This window comes from Danio rerio, chromosome 4 (assembly GCF_049306965.1).
Source record: "Danio rerio strain Tuebingen ecotype United States chromosome 4, GRCz12tu, whole genome shotgun sequence".
NCBI classification, from domain to species: Eukaryota; Metazoa; Chordata; class Actinopteri; order Cypriniformes; family Danionidae; genus Danio; species Danio rerio.
Window position 1 is genome coordinate 57,153,167 of NC_133179.1, and position 17,328 is coordinate 57,170,494.

General features: G+C 35.2%; 1 protein-coding gene and 1 long non-coding RNA gene across 3 annotated transcripts in view; both read left to right on the top strand.

Annotated features, from left to right (window-relative positions):
- LOC137491103 (uncharacterized) overlaps positions 1-17,328 on the top strand; it is a 1,183,352-nt gene that overhangs the window by 986,720 nt on the left and 179,304 nt on the right. The window lies entirely within an intron of this gene.
- On the top strand, positions 5,848-7,175 carry si:dkey-48g21.7. Its single transcript, NR_134973.2, has 2 exons — positions 5,848-6,133; positions 6,681-7,175. It is a non-coding gene; the product is annotated as a si:dkey-48g21.7 (long non-coding RNA).

Sequence of the window (17,328 nt, forward strand, 5' to 3'; positions counted from 1 at the left end):
GGGATTAAACAAGATGATTAGACATGAATGGTTTCTCTCCAGTGTGGCTCATGATGTGTTGATTAAGGTGTGATGACTGGCTGAAACTCTTCCCACACTGAGTGCATGTGAATGGTTTCTCTCCAGTGTGTATCCTCATGTGTCGATTAAGGTTTGATTATTGGCTGAAACTCTTCCCACACTGAGTGCATGTGAATGGTTTCTCTTCAGTGTGGATCCTCATGTGTTGCTTAAAGTGTGATGATTGGCTGAAACTCTTCCCACACTGAGTGCATGTGAATGGTTTCTCTCCAGTGTGGATCCTCATGTGTTGATGAAGGTGTGATGAGCAGTAAAAACTCTTCCCACACTGAGTGCATGTGTATGGTTTCTCTCCAGTGTGAATCCTCATATGTTGATGAAGGTCTGATGAGCGGTTAAAACTTTTCCCACATTGAGTGCATTTGAATGGTTTCTCTCCAGTGTGGATCATCATGTGATTATAAAGGTTTGATGATTGGTTGAAACTCTTCCCACACTGAGTGCATGTGAATGGTTTCTCTCCAGTGTGGATCCTCATGTGAATCTTAAGATTGTGTTTTCTTCCAAAACTCTTTCCACACTGAGTGCAGGTGAAATGATTCTTGTCTCTCCTTTTCAAAATACCATCAGTCTGTAAATGAGTTTTTTCCTCAATTTTGACATGATGTTCCTCCTCTTTACTCTCCTCATTCTCTTCAATTAGGTCTGAAAAAAAACACTAGTTGTTATCAAGTCTTAAAAACTCTCATCAAAAGCTGAAAAGTGAAAAGACACTGGAAACATTGGCTACACACACTGAAATTTTGATGCACAGTAAATGTAAAATAAATCAAATCATATTGTGTTTGGTCCATTAACGTGTCCACATTTAAGCAGATTCAATTTAATTAATCTTTATTTATCTAGTGCTTTTACAATGTAAATTGTTTCAAAACCGTTTAACATAGAAGTTATAGTTTATGGATATGCATGAACTCTGCTGACATGGTTCCGGTAGAATATCAGTCAGGTTCTTTATGTCCGCATTGCGCGTTCTACAGCAAAAATTTAATTTTGCGGCGAAACCTAAACGCATCAGAGGATGGCAAAGAAGGGAGATTTACTCTTAAATTGATGAGGATCTAGTGCCAGTGAATGTCCAGCATCATGAACACCATTATTGTTCAGTTCCAGAACCCACAATAGTTTTTTAATACACCAGATCAGTCTGACAGTCTCCGTGAAGAGGTGGAATGACTAAAAGGAGACTGCTTCGATGCTGCTTTTATTGCTGTTATAAGGTTCTAAAGGTACAGTTAAAAAATTATGTACTAGAATTTACATCATTTAGACTGTAATAGGCAAATAACAATCTGAAACAAATGTGTCAAGCACAAGTATTTATATGAAAAACCTAATCAGAGTACCCGTGGTACCGATGGGTGTTACGGCCCTGGATTACTATATGAGGGGTGCCAAACACACCGTGTGTAGTACTGCTCATCAGCACCAATCACCTATTGTGCAGTTCTGTACACTGGAGACCTCTTTGGTTACTGAAACAGCTTTGGCTATCAGTAATGAACACATTTCTACATTAGAAATATTGCCACCACACAGTGTTGGGCAGTAACGTCACTGCAAGTAGTAACGCTACTAGCTTATCTACATTTCTCAGTAGTGTGGTGGTAGTGTCACTACTTTTTAAATTAAATAGCTTTTGTGTAGCAAAGCTATTATTTTAGTCAAGTAGCGTTCACACAAGCTACATTTACCGATCGCAGAACAATAAGTGACAGTACTGACAACCACGGAGCTGTGAGGCCGGTGTCTAGCCGATGAAACTAAATCCATAATGAGGCGAGAAAGACGATTTCTTTTTCTTCCTGTTATATGGTGGTCAGGATTCTGTTTATCCAGAGTTAGGGTGCTTTCACACCTGTGAATAGATTCAGTTGTCCCGAAACAGAGATTACAAATGTTACATTGTTGCTCTTTGCTCTTGGAGCGGTTCGCTTTCACACTGCAAAGTTTCTAAACGGACTAAAAGAGCTAAAACAAGTCACGTGCGAGTAAACTCTCCTTGGTCAGTGTCAGGGTTTATTTTGCAGCGTCCCGCTAAGCTGTCAGGAGAGGTGGTGGTTTGGTGGTGATTAACAGGGTGCGCACGCGTGACGTGTCTGAGGAGAGATGCAGTGAGGAGAGGTGAGAAGGGTGCGTGACGATGCCTATTTGAGGACCGGGAGGGAGACGCAAGATTACCGGGAGATCATCACTCATTTGCGGGCATCCGGAGACTCGCGAAACTTCCTGCCCTATTCATAACTCTCTCTTCATATAACCGTAAGCCTATTACATATCCATAAAACACTGTCATATAACCGCGCTCGGATCGGATCGCTTTCTCACTGCAATCGAACCGCTCCAGGGTTCGTTTCAATCGAGCCGAGACCACCTTATTCAAGCAATCTCAGAGCGATTACTTTGGCGCGGAACAGAGCGCGATTGCCCTGTTTACATATGCCAATCGAACCGCGCTGACTGGGCAAACGAGATACGTTCCGAAACAAAAGTGTAGGTGTGAAAGCACCCTTAGAATGACCCAGAGTTAGAATGACCCTGGGTTAACAATTTTTTGCATATCATCAGCATGCTGTAATCCATTTCTTAATCAGCAAAAGTCATTTTCAGACTAGTTTGTTGGCCACTTGAAGTCAGTGCAATGCTAAATGTTATTGTTCTACTATAATTTTTTTTCCCCTCATGTCGTCCCACAGGAACATCATATAGTTTAGAATACTGTACAATGTTTTATAATAATTAATTACTTTAGTGTCCATTTCATTCAGCAGATTTCAAATTAGTGCATAGTGCATTAGTAAATAATTAAACCATTATGATAAATGGAGTTAAAATGACCTTTTTGAATAAAAAGTGGAAAGTTTTATTGAGATGGATTGTTGGTGATTGTATGGGTTTTGGCCAGATTGGGTAGCAAAACATGAACAAAGGAAAATGAAGACTTGTTTAAAAAGATTTAGGACCCACAACACAATATTTCAGTAAATTTAGGACTTTTTAAAGCCTGAAATTTAGATTTTGGAATTTACGACATTTTAAGACCCAGCGGAAACCCTGTATAAAATAGTACTGGTAATTATTATAATAATGATGTAATTCTAACTCAAATACTATCTGTGAGAACTAGCAACAACTTCTAGAAACAACTTTAAACCCATAAAGTTGATCGAAAAAAGGGGAATTGTGATTAACGTGACATATGCAAATGGAAAGTACTAAGCCAACACCCTCACTGTAATAGCAGATATCTTCTATGGCAGGGGTGTCCAAACTTTTTGGGCCGAGGGCCAGATGCAAAAACAAATGTTGTCCCGGGCCAAATTTTACATACATTACACAGACACGCATATATATATATATATATATATATATATATATATATATATATATATATATATATATATATATATATATATATATGGATGGATGGATGTGTGCGTGTATTTTATTAAGAAATTATTTTATTTTGGTCGTCCAACTGTGTTTCTAGAAAGACTTAAGTTTTTAAAAAACTTGAATCTTCTCTGGGCAAATTACAGTTGCAACACTCATCCTTTATAAATTCTCCTTCAGTGAAGGGTTTCCTGTGCTGTGCGATTAGCTGAACTACCTCATAACTCGCCAAACTGCAAAAAAATGCTTTTCTTACTTAGATTTTTTGTTGTCTTGTTTTGAGTCCAAATATCTAAAAAATCTAAAAAAAAAAAAGTTGTCTTGTTTTGAGAAATAAAATGCTAATATTTTCCCTAATATGCAATTTTTTCCTTAAAACAAGCAAATTAATCTGCCAATGGGGTAAGCAAAATAATCTTATGTCAAAAGGAAAAACAAGATTATTTTGCTTACCCCATTGGCAGATTATTTTAGCTTGTTTTAAGGAAAAACTCACTTAATATTGGCTTATTATTTCTCAAAACAAATTAGAATATTCTCCTTTATTTAAGATTTTTTAGATATTTGGACTTGAAACAAGACAAAAAATATAAATAAAAATAAAAAAACATTTTTTGCAGTGCAGTGTAGAATTTTCTTGCACTTTAATAGCACAAAAAACTGCTGTTGTTGAGCTGATAGGGCGCTGCTAATTGTTTTACTTTCTGATCTCATTCGGCACCAGTGTAAGAGCTGAAGACCTGATGCTTTGTTTCATAATGTCTTTTAATATTATATTCCTTCATTACTGCAACTGATTCCTGGCAAATTAAACAGATACATTTCCCGCTGACCTCTGTGAAGAAAAATTATTTGCCCCAACGTGACTGAAACTTCTTGCACTGACTGTTGATTTTCCTTTTTCTTGGTGCGCCATGGCTCGCCAAAATGTGATTATCAATTATGTTTCCTTCAGTTTGGTTGGTTAGTTTTACTTCATAACAAGAAGTAATGACTAATTTAAGGCATGTAATAGCGATACCCGGTGGTTATTTATTGAATTACGTTTATTTTTGTATAGTGGCCAGATTCTATTAATATTGGCCCACGGGCCGTAGTTTGGACACCCCTGTTCTATGGGAATACTGTAAGTCAAATATCCTCAGCTCAGTTAAACTTTTTTATTTGTTTATTGTTTTTATTTATTTTATATAGTGCCAGTGCTTAAGGACACTTTACAAACAGTAGGAGAACAAGAAAAGCAATAACCTTAAGAAGGTAAAGAAAATGGGAGACTAATAATACATAAAATAATGACAAAAGACATGAGAAGAAGTAACAAAAGAAACTCATTCCTGTCTTTCAATGAGTGCTTATGTGAATTAAGGAGAATTAGGCAGCACACTCAGGGCTGCAAGATGGATTATATTTAGTATTCTTATTATTAAAATATATCTGAATGAGGATCAAATGACTGAGTTGGTATTTGAGAATGAAAATCAACCTGTTTGTTCCTGCAGATCTTCCTGTTTGACTGTGAATGTTTCTTCAATCTTCACATCTTCACTCTCCTCTTTAATAAACGGCATCTTTATAACAGTGTGGAGATCAGTCGCTTCAGCAGGAGTTTTTCTCTGTGTTTGGACACTTTATTCTGTTTAAAATGAACAAAACAATAAAAATGTCCTGTTTAAAATTAAGAAAACAATGAACAGAAACAAAATAACTTCTCTTCAACACTTGCTTCAACAGTTTCTTTATATGAGAGTCATTAACTATAAGAAATCAGGTAAAAGATTTCATTAATACTTATTACACACTTTTCTCAAGCAAGAAACAATAGCCACAAATGAGCTGATTAAAACTAGTACTCAATTTCATAGAGATAGGTTGGTTTTATATTCACACATTCTGACTTTTCCCTTTATAATATAATTTCATAAAAGTAATTTTTTGCAAACTCTAAATAGTGAAATCATATTAGCAGCCAATGACTATCAAAGTACAACATTGTTCACAGTCAAATAAACAGTGTTAATGTTGTTTAGAAGTCACACTTGCATGCTAATAAATCTGATCGAATATTCAAAGTAACATAGTACACAATATAGAGACTTCTGAATGAACGAATGTGTGAATATAAAACCAACTTTACCTCTTATCTATTTCTTATAGTGATGTATACTTAGAATAGAATGACATTATGGTATTGAATAAATTAAACCTTCATTATAACACTTATAACACACTTTACTGTTATTTCACTTAAACTTTCTTCAGGTATGTTCTTAATTGTTTTGTTTGTTTTATTTATATTATTGTCTGCTTATCGGTCTTTGTCAGGTGACGTCACCGTCGTAAACACCGAATTGCATTATGGGACATAGCCGCCATTTGTGTTGTATCCGAGTTAACGTGAGCTGTTATGTGGCTTTAGCGTCTTTCGCAGAGTAAGTACAGTGTTACGTTCTTGTTGTGTTAAGGGCTGTAACAGTAAATCACACAATCAAAAAGGTAATAAATGATCACGACGACAGATATTTTAAATTTCCCGCTCGGAAGAAAGGATATTGACGGACTGTAGCAGTAACAACAGACGCATCGGGTGTCCTGGCCAGCTGCATTGAGACGCAAAATATATCTTAATTTCTCCGTTTATGCTCTAAACATTATCACAAAGGTAAGTACGAAAAAAAAATTAAGTAACTTTACAACTGTCATTGCTTGAGCTTCAAATAATTTTATTAATTCAATGTAACACTTTAGTTGTGGGGGTAGAACTGCATTTAAATATTTACGAATCAACTTAGTTCGTATGGATTTAAGATAGTAAAGTATTTGATTGGAAAAATATTGTAAAATACTTTTTTACAACTTAGATTTGCTGATGTACTCACTCCCTGACAAAAAGTACATTTTGGACTGTTCTTTTTCTGAAAACAAATATAGCTTTTTGTTGAAATCATTCCCTTAAATGTTTTAAATCTGCAGACTGTAACTTCATGAAACTGCAGTTAAAAAACCTAGTTCTTTTCCACTGTAGAAAAATATAAATATATTGGATGACAAAGTTAATGCTTAAAAGTTCAAAATTCAATTCAGGTTTCTTATGCTCCAATATGTCATATTTTTCATAAGCATGTAGCATTATAGTACATTTATTTTTTACTTATTCTTTCTGTGTTATATTTTTGCTGTATATATATTTCTAACTTTGTCATTGCCAGCCAAGCTGCATATGAGATGATGGAGACTGACCCAGACTGAGCATCATCTCTACATCTGGGCCACACAGAAACTACACAGACAGACACTGCACACTCTGCAAGACAAACTTAGAGGAGGGAAAGAAAACCAACACTGCAGTCAGCTGAAGATGTGGACGACCAACATGCTAAGAAGGAGACACTTGAGGTTGAAGATGGTGAGAGATACTGATGAGAAGACACACAACACTAAGGAGGTAGCTGAGACAAACTGAATGTAAACTGTGTATGGACGCGTGTAGAAATAAACCACCTGTTGGAGGAGAACTGACAGCTGCTGTGTGAAATTGAAGGATACAGGATGTCTGATGGATTTTGTAACAAGAATGATGCTAAAGTACCAAACAGTAAAAAAAACACACAAAATCTTAATAACAAGCACTGAGCCATAAACATGATACTCCCTGGTGAAGGTGAAGATGTCACATTACAGCACAGGATTGTAACTGTCAAACAAAGCAACGTTCACTTGTAGTGTAGAAGAGCTGTAGATGTCAATAAGAGTTAAAAGCTTAGGTGTATAAATGTTTTTTGTGCATAATTGATACATTATTTAAAAAAATTCCTTTACATTTTTTCTTTACATTTTTGTAATTATGTTTTCTTTCACTGTATGTATGACTGTTTTTCTGATGTTTCATCCTGTCTTATGTAAACAGTATGGGGCATTCCTCCAGAAATGACTTTTCCCTCAGTGCCTGAATAAAAATATAATTTGTATAAATGTAAATAAATGGAGGATGACTTAAAATGTGTTGTTTACTCATTTATTGTTTATGTTCTTCACAATCACAAAACTGGTACATCAGAACCAAACACAAGGTAAGCAGTTATTACTTCAACTAAATAATCCTTTAAAGAACTGAGACAACTGCTTTTGCTCAAAGTTAAACATTAAGTCAATCAGTAGTTAGAACTAAATAGTTCACCCACAAATTTCTTCCTTTTTTATTTTTATTAGTTTTTATTATACCTTAAGCATTGTGCAAAATCAAGATTTGAAAGAAATTTCTGTTTTTGAAAGGGAGATTAAGATTTCACAATTGGCAGATGACACCACTTTATTTCTAAAAGATGACTCAAACGTATGAAAGGCTTTAAATTTAATTTCTGATATCTCAAGTGTTTCTGGTCTATGCTGAATATCTCCAAATGTGAGATAATGCCTGTTCATAATTTGAGTTAGGAATATATAGAAGATATCCTTGTTAAATCCACAATGAAATGGTTATTTATTTATGTTATTAAAAATCTTTTAGTGAGACAGCACTTGAATTTTTTTTTTTTTGTCTAGGATCAGCAAAACTAAAAATATTCTTAATTCCTGGCTACAATGGGACCTGTCATTATATGGAAGAGGGTCTTTCTCATTTTTTCCGACTTTATCTTTATTTGTTGAAAACAAAGTGGCCAAAGAAATTTATACTGTTTTCTTGAAATTTATCTGGAAGAACAAACCTCTTAAATTAAAAAAGGAAGTTCTTTCTAATAGTAAAGCAGAGGGGGTGTAAATTTATTAGATTTTTCTGACACCATATACATTTTTAAAATTAATTGGATAAAGAGATGACTAACCAATCCAACGTCTATTTGTTTTTTTTATTTCCAACTACTTTTTTTTTGACAAAATCTGTAGTCTTTTGTTTCTTTTTAAATTTAATTATCTTCCCTACAAGCTATTTTTGGCTTTGTCTAAATTCCACCAGCAATGTCTGCTTGCTTGGAAGCTTGGTTATGTTCACAATTTTTCTCTCCACAAATTATTCTTATGGAATAACCGAGATATTACAATCAGAAACAAATCATTATTTTTCCAAAGTTGGTTTCAAAATAATATTAAATGGATCCTTTGGTTGTTTGATGATGCAGGGAACATTCTTTCATGAACCATTTATAACCTACCACTGTTTTCCAACTTCTCCTAATGAATTTAATAAAATTGTTAAGGCAATATCACCCGGTTTAGTTCACCTAGTTAAAAGTCACTGTACATTTAACTGTAAATTTGCTTTTAGAAGGTGTTAGTCTGTTAGATAAGAAACGTAACAATATCTTTGCGCGTCAAATTTTCCAATGTAAAAGGAAAATTTCGTCTAGAGGAAAGTTTTACTGGAGGTCTTTGGTTAAGGATATAGACTGTAATAGAACCTGGCTTTTACCTGGGTAATATTGCATTTCCAACAAGGCAAAAGAAATGCATTTTAAAATTTTCCATAAAATCTACCCTGTAAATTCTAGTATTTACAGTTTTTTGGACATCGACAGCTCCTGTTCTTTCTGCAGACAAGCAGAGGAAACACTACTACAGGGGTGGCCAACCCTGTTCCTGTAAAGCCACCTTCCTGCAGATTTCAGTTGCTACCCATATCAAACACACCTGAAGCAATAAACTAAGACCTGAACACCACGTGATAATTACAGGCAGGTGTGTTAGATATGGGTTGCAACTGAAAACTGCAGGAAGTGGCTCTCCAGAAACAGGGTTGGCCACCCCTGCACTACTACATGTTTTTTGATTGTCCAATATCCAAGCAATTTTGGTCACTTCTAAATTCTCATATATCTGCTTCTGCCAATGCTGTGAATTGCTTTAATCTAAAAGACTTTAAAAGACCCAAAAGCTAAATATCTGGAACGCATCATACTTTTTTTTATCTTATATGGCAAATTTTTCATTCACAAACAGAGATTCACAAATAATTACCCATCCTTTGTTTATTTTAGAATAGAATTTAACTCCCTCCTAAAATCACTTTATATTATTAAGAATAATACAAAAAAATCTAAGACTCCTGAAATATTATGCAGATGTATTTAAAGAAGATGCTCAATTTTGCTTTCCTTACGGTTATTTGGTTAAGTGTCATTGTAATTTTATTCATTTAATTTTGTTTGTTTAATTTAGTAATTTCAGTATTAGTATTATTAGTCTAAATCTATTAATATTTTTCCCTTTCTGTCTAATGGTATTATTTGTATTTGTATGTGATTTTAGATATTTTTTTCTTATGACTATGTAAATTATTGCTCTTTTTAAAGATCTTTCTGACTTTGTTATGATGTGCTTGAATTGTCAGTTTAAGCATTAATAGAAAAAAAGTTATTCTACTGGAGAAAGGTTTGTTTTAAAGCTTTTACACATATATATAAAGCGATTGATTAAAGTTTCAGGATTTTCATCCAATGATGTACCTGCTGTTGACAATATTATTTTAACCCTTTATACAACATAATACTATTTTACTCAAAGTAAAAAGAACTATTGAACGATGTACGTGTATTAAGTGTCTTAATGAAGGTTTAATTGATTAAATAACATAATTTCATTTCATTCTAAGTATACATAACTGTATATAAGAAATGGAGTACTAGTTTTAATCAGCTCATTTGTGGCTGTTGTTCCTTGCTCGTACTTACTGGATTTATTTTTGTTAATTACTCTCATATAAAGAAACTGTTGAAGAGAAGTTATTTTGTTACTATTATAGTTTAATTTATTTTAAACAGAACATTTTTATTGCTTTGTTAATTTTTAACAGGATAAAATGCCCAAACGCAGAGAAAAACTATATATAATAAGTCATGACTCATGGCTAAGAGTAAGTGGCAAAAAAGTTAAAAAAAAAAAAAAAAGACTTTTATTTTGGCGTGACATGTGACGTCATAAGCCTGCGCCGCTCTCGCGCTGTGCTTCAACTGGAGAAAGGTTTGTTTTAAAGCGTTTAGCCTTATATAAAGCGATTGATTAAAGTCTCAGTGTTTTCATTCAGTGCCAAATTATGTACCTGTTGACAATATTATTTTAACCCTCATACAACGTAGTAATATTTACTAAAACTCACAGTAATAAGTTTTATTTTTTGAATAAAGATAGGAAAAACTTTTTGTTCCGAGAGGAAATTTGTCTTGTGCAAAAAAGTGCTATAAACAGACAATAAGATAAATAAAACAAACAAATTAAGAAGATACTTGAATAAAGTAAAAGTGTGTAATAAGTGTTTTAATGAAAGTTTAATTGATTGAATAGCACAATGTCATTCCATTATAAATATACATCACTATATATAAGAAATGGAGTACTAGTTTTAATCAGCTGATCAGTGGCTATTGTTTCTTGATCAGACTTATCTGATTTCTGTTTGTTAATGACTCTCATATAAAGAAACTGTTGAAGCAAGTGTTGAAGAGAAGTTATTTTGTTTCTGTTCATTGTTTTATTTATTTGAAACAGGACATTTTTATTGTTTTGTTCATTTTAAACAGGATAAAGTGTCCAAACACAGAGAAAAACTCTTGCTGAAGCGACTGAATCTCCACACTGTTATAAAGATGGCGTTTATTAAAGAGGAGAGTGAAGATGTGAAGATTGAAGAAACATTCACAGTCAAACAGGAAGATCTGCAAGAACAAACAGGTTGATTTTCATTCTCAAAGACCAACTCAGTCATTTGATCCTCATTCAGATATATTTTAATAATAAGAATACTAAATTAAATCCATCTTGCAGCCCTGAGTGTGCTGCCTAGTTCTCCTAAATGCACATAAGCACTCATTGAAAGACAGGAATGAGTTTCTTTCTTGTTACTTGTTCTTGTGTCTTTTGTCCTGATTTTATGTATTATTAGTCTCCCATTTTCTCTACTTTCTTAAGGTTGTTGCTTTTCTTGTTCTCCTACTGTTTGTAAGGTGTCCTTGAGCACTAAAAACGTCCTTGGGCACTAATGCTGTTTTAAAATTATTATTGAACAAATCCTTATATTTGCGTGTCACACTCACTATTCAAATTTATCAGGACTTACTGAAAATGGAAAGGATTGGAAGGAAATTTGCTGTGCTCTATCATTGATAGGGAAAAGGAGACTCTTTGCTAGATTGACTTTGTCTCCAGAAGCATTTCCAAATTCTGAAATTATTGTAAGAGCTTTTGAAATACATGTATCTGGATTTGACAGAAAAAGAAGATCATCCACATATAGCAGAAACTTATGCTTGTGTCCCTCTCTGAAAATTCCTTGCAAGCCATCTGAGTTCCTTAATACAGTTGCAAGAGGTTCGATGGCAATGTCAAAGAACAGAGGGTAGCCCTGTCTCGTTCTTCTAGAGAGTGGAAAGCCTTTAGAAATAATATTATTTGTTTGAATGGATGCTTGGGGCCTGGAATATAAAATTTTAACCAAGGAACAGAATCTAGGATCAAAACCAATTTTTTTAAGCGCTGTAAAAAAATAGATCTACTCTTATCTATCAAATGCCTTATGGGCATCTAAGGAAAGAGTGATTCCGGAACAAGAGCTTCAGCGAATACCTTGCTCAACAGGGGTGTTAGCTTGGCAGTAAACTTCTTATAAAACTCGGACGGGAAGCCATTGGGGCCTGGTGCTTTTCCGGTTTTCAATTTTTTGATTGCATTTTCAATTACAGGTGTTAAATTTCCTTCTAATGCCAACTAATCTAAATCACAGAGGGATGGTTATTCTAAATAATAAAAAAAGCTCTCAATACGTTCAATCTTGTTAACCTCAGAGCTGTAAAGAGTTTTATAGAAGTTTTTTAATTGATCATTAATTCTCTGTTGATCAGTAATAATACTGCCATCATCCTTCCTAACTGCTGCTATAAAACCAGCTGCTGAGGATTGTTTTAGTTGGTAACACAATAACCTGCCAGCTTATTTCCCATGTTCACAATGAATCTGGCGTGATCTTATGTGGCGATCCTCTGCATTTTCATCTGTCAGGGAGTCATATTCTGCTTGCAGAAGGAGTCTTTTCTAATGGAGCTCTTCGGAAGGTGATGTTGAGTGTAGCTAATTAATTTTATTTATAATCTCTGTAAGCCGTTTTGACTTTCACTATTTAAATTTTAATTGCACTAGCTTAATCTAAAATTTGTCCTCGTATATATGTTTCTGAGTATCCCATAGGATGCTATAACTTATCTCTGGGGATTCCTTTGTCTTAAGGAAGAAATCAATTTGAGCATCAATAAATTTTACAAAATCGTCGTCTGCCAAGAGTCTTGAGTTAAACCACCATGTACGTTGGGGGATTACATTGCCTGGAAAACATAGCTTTAGTGAGACTGGACAATGGTCTGAAATAACAATACTACCATACTCTGCTTCTGACATTAAGGGAAGTAACTGCTTGTCCAGGAGAAAATGGTCAATCCTGGAATAGGTTTGATGCACTGGTGAATAGAGGAAAAATTGCTTGGAAGATTGATATTTAAATCTCCAGGGGTCACTTACATTATATGTCTGAAGGAAGGAGTTGATACATTGTGCTGGCTAACTTAATGTATTACTCGAAGAGCTAGAAAGGTCCAAAATTGGGTGCAAAACATAATTTAAATCGCCTCCTAAAATTAAATTGTGTCGAGACTAGGCAAAATTGAAAATAAATCTCTGAAAGATTTTTCATTGTCCCAATTAGAAGCATACACATTGGCCAGGACCACAGACATGTTAAAAAGTTAACCTTGGATTACTATGTGTCTGCCATTTTTATCCAACACATTTGACTCCAAAACAAACTGTACATTCTTATGTATGAGTACAGCAACACCCCTACTTTTGCTGTTGAAATTAGAATAATATATTTGTGTATAGCCTCCTCTATTGAGTTTAGAATAGTCTTTTTTTTCAACAGATGTGTCTCCTGTGAATATACAATATCAGATTTTTACTTATTAAGATGTGCGAACACCTTGTTTTGTTTCACTGGGTGATTTAGCCCCCACACATTCCAACTGGTAAAGTTTGTCTTTACTCCACCCATTTTATGGAGGGCTGTCGAAAACATTTATCAGTAGCATCTAAAAGGAATCTGTGGGTTTTGTATGTAGGGGGATGTGTGGGGGAGAATGGAAAAAAAAGAGAAAAAAGAAAAAAAAGGAGGTGATCACACAAACACTTAAAAACACGAAACAACACAATATTAAAACCTTGCATGTAAACTTGCACACACTTCCAGCTACTCCCACTCTTAACTAGCTTACCATGTGGGATCTAGCATATAAAACAAAACCATTTGAACAGCTTTACTATGAAGCTACACCATTATTGACAAAATATACTTGAGAGCTAGAAATAACAACGAACATGTGCTATATGCACATGACGTATGCATATAATAAGTTACAGTATATGTCAAAAGCATCAGTGCAGTATCAGACAGCACCCGTGAGAACAGCACAGCAATCGTTAACAGATTCATTCATGTCAAGCAGTGCGTGAAGGGCTGGTGAGCAGTCCGTGTGTCTTTTGGTCCCTCATTTATGTTATAAAAATGTATTTTTTTGTGATAACGGGATTCCGATGAGACATATTTTCCTCATGCATGCATACATTTTGTCACTTGTTAGTTTGATTAGTGTTTATTTCAAATGATATAAATCTGTTTGTATTAAACTTGTAGTAATGATGCTTCTAATTGGTGTGTGCGACTAAATTTTGGTTGATGCGCCTACATTTTTTAAATTAGCACTGGTGCTACCAAGCAAAAAGGTTCATTTTGAGCCCTGGTCTGCTTTACACATTTTAGAAAAATATTTTGTTGTAATTATGAATAAATACGAATAAAAACAGGCCATTTACAGCTTTCAAATCTGTCTTATCAATATGACCAATATGACTTATGATCAATTATGTAAGAAACTCTGAAAACTGGACTGACAGTTTCAATTTACTATAACTTCTATGTTAAGCGGCTTTGACACAATTTACATTGTAAAAGCACTAGATAAATATAGATGAATTGAATCTGCTTAAATGTGTACACGTTAATGGACCAAACAAAATATGATCTGGTTTATTTTAATTTGCCATGCATCAAAATTACAGTGTGTGTAGCCAATGTTTCCAGTGTCTTTTCACTTTTCAGCTTTTGATGAAGAGTTTTAAAGACTTAATGAAAACTAATGTTTTATTTATTTCAGACCTAATTGAAGAGAATGAGGAAAGTAAAGAGGAGGAACATCATGTCAAAATTGAGGAAAAAACTCATTTACACACTGATGGTATTTTAAAAAGGAGAGACAAGAATCGATTCACCTGCACTCAGTGTGGAAAGAGTTCGGCAAGCAAATGCAAACTTAAGATTCACATGATGATCCACACTGGAGAGAAACCATTCACATGCACTCAGTGTGGGAAGAGTTTCAACCAATCATCATGCCTTAATCTACACATGAGGATCCACACTGGAGAGAAACCATTCAGATGCACTCAGTGTGGGAAGAGTTTCAGCCGATCATCATCCCTTAATCTACACGTGAGGATACATACTGGAGAGAAACCATTCACATGCACTCAGTGTGGTAAGAGTTTCAGCATATCATCAAACCTTAATAAACACATGACGATCCACACTGGATAGAAACCATTCACATGCTCTCAGTGTGGGAAGAGTTTCAGCCAATCATCACACCTTAATAAACACATGAGGTACCACACTGGAGAGAAACCATTCACATGCACTCAGTGTGGCAAGAATTTTTACTGCTCATCACACCTTAGTAAACACATGAGGATCCACACTGGAGAGAAACCAAACAACAGAATTTTGCATGCTTAAACTCTAGTGTGACCGCAGCTTCGGTGTGGGAAGAGTTTCAGCAGCTCCTCAGACCTTAATAAACACATGAAGACCCACTCTGGACAGAAACCATTCACATGCACTCAGTGTGAAAAGAGTTTCAACCGATCAGCAAACCTTAATAAACACATAAAGATCCACACTGGTGTGAAAGTGGATGTGTTTGAGTGTGAAAAGACTTTTGTTACAGCTCCAAAATTTAAACTGCACCAGACAATTTACACTGTGACAAGAGGTTTAATCGGTTAACACATCTGAAAACAGAAGAGGATTCACACTGGAGAGAGACCATACAGAGCTGATCAGTGTCTACAGTGTCTCAATCGGCGCAGCTTAAGAAACACATGGACAAAAAGTTGCACACATGACATGAATGCAGCACAACATTTTCTCATGTGCACAGGATTTTTCATGTCTGAATAATGTTTAAATAGGCTGAGCGACGGTATACTGTTTTACAACACTCCTACACTGGGATGTTGGTGGGGTTGTAAATGTGTCACATTTCTCTCACTCTCCAAACTCTCAAGTGTATTCATGTAGCTAGTGTTGTTTTGGATGATGTTCTCTGTCTTGACTCCCTGAATGAGAAACAAATCACTGGAAAAACACCGCACATCAAATAAGGTGGAGCTCCAGGACAGTTAGTTTGCATAATACCAGGGCCTCAAGTTTAGAAAGCCCATTCAGTTGTCCTGTGTTGCATCTTTTATTAGTAAAGATTATTTACTTTTAAGTTCTAGTTTACTACGGTAGGGATGGTATACAGTTTAACCCAAAGAATGACCAGTCTGTCAGATGAAGAAGAGCCAGAGTCAGAGATTCAAATAAGTTTACTGAAGATAGTTTGCAGTTTCAACAGCAGAAGCCAGCTTCAACACTCACAATGAGTTCCTAGGCCACTTTGACTTACAGTACAACAATGCAATAATTATTCTCTACACAAATCCAGAAAAGGTGGGATCCATGTAAACATTTCTCATTGGTTGCATCAAAAAATAAAAAATAAATAAATTAATTGTGTGCGTCTATGAAGTATTGTATCTAACTCCAGATATGGATGGCCTCAATGCAGGCGTTAAGAAAGAATTGTATCGAACTCCAGATATGGATGGCGACATGGTTCCTGGGGGTTAGGTCGACCCTAAGTTATTAGGAGCTGATATCCGACCCGTGAAAAGCTAAACCAGGTTCACAATAGACACAAGAGACCATCTGTGTTAAAAACTCAAGGATGTTTCTTGTACGCTCAGCTGTGTTATCAAACTGGTTCAAAACTGTTTCCATCAACATTCTGCTACAATATCCTGACTACACACAGTGTCTATCTCCATACAAAAGGATTTACTTTAATAAGAATTACAATCAAAACAGATCAATTAAAACAGGTAAATTATTGTAGACAATATCAGTGTAGCAGGGTGGAATATCCCTTTATGGCTATTGGCTGGTATAACACTAACTTGTTGAGCCTATGAGATCCGAGTTGACTATTACTGTAGTTTCTATTGGCTGGGTCATGCTAAGTCATCGAACCTATCAGATCCCGTTAAGGACGTATAAAAGTTGAGCACGTTTGGTAACTCGGTATGTGTCATCGGTGTTGCCGTCTTTTTTTCTGATGGGTAAACCCTTCTGGTTGAAAGTAACGATTTGTGTACACTTCAGTATATTTGGGTAGTAACTGTACCATAAGTGTTGCCAGGATTGACTGGTTTGGTCCTCAGCTGCTCTGCACCAGACGCTGTTCGTTCGGCATGCTTTCTGCCTGCTCTGGTTCCCGGCGCTTTGATGTGTGCTTTGTGTGTTGGTGGCGTTCGATTTAGTGGTTACCAATAACTTTCGATGTTTGCAGAGTGAGGCCATGTTCTAACATCTGTACGGTATGTATGGCAGAGCATTTGTTTGTTTTGATTGAGTTTTTTTATTGTAAATCGTGGCTTTGTGAAAACAGGCGACTGTGTGCACAAGGGTTTCTATAATGACTGGTGACCAAGTCTGACAACTGCGGT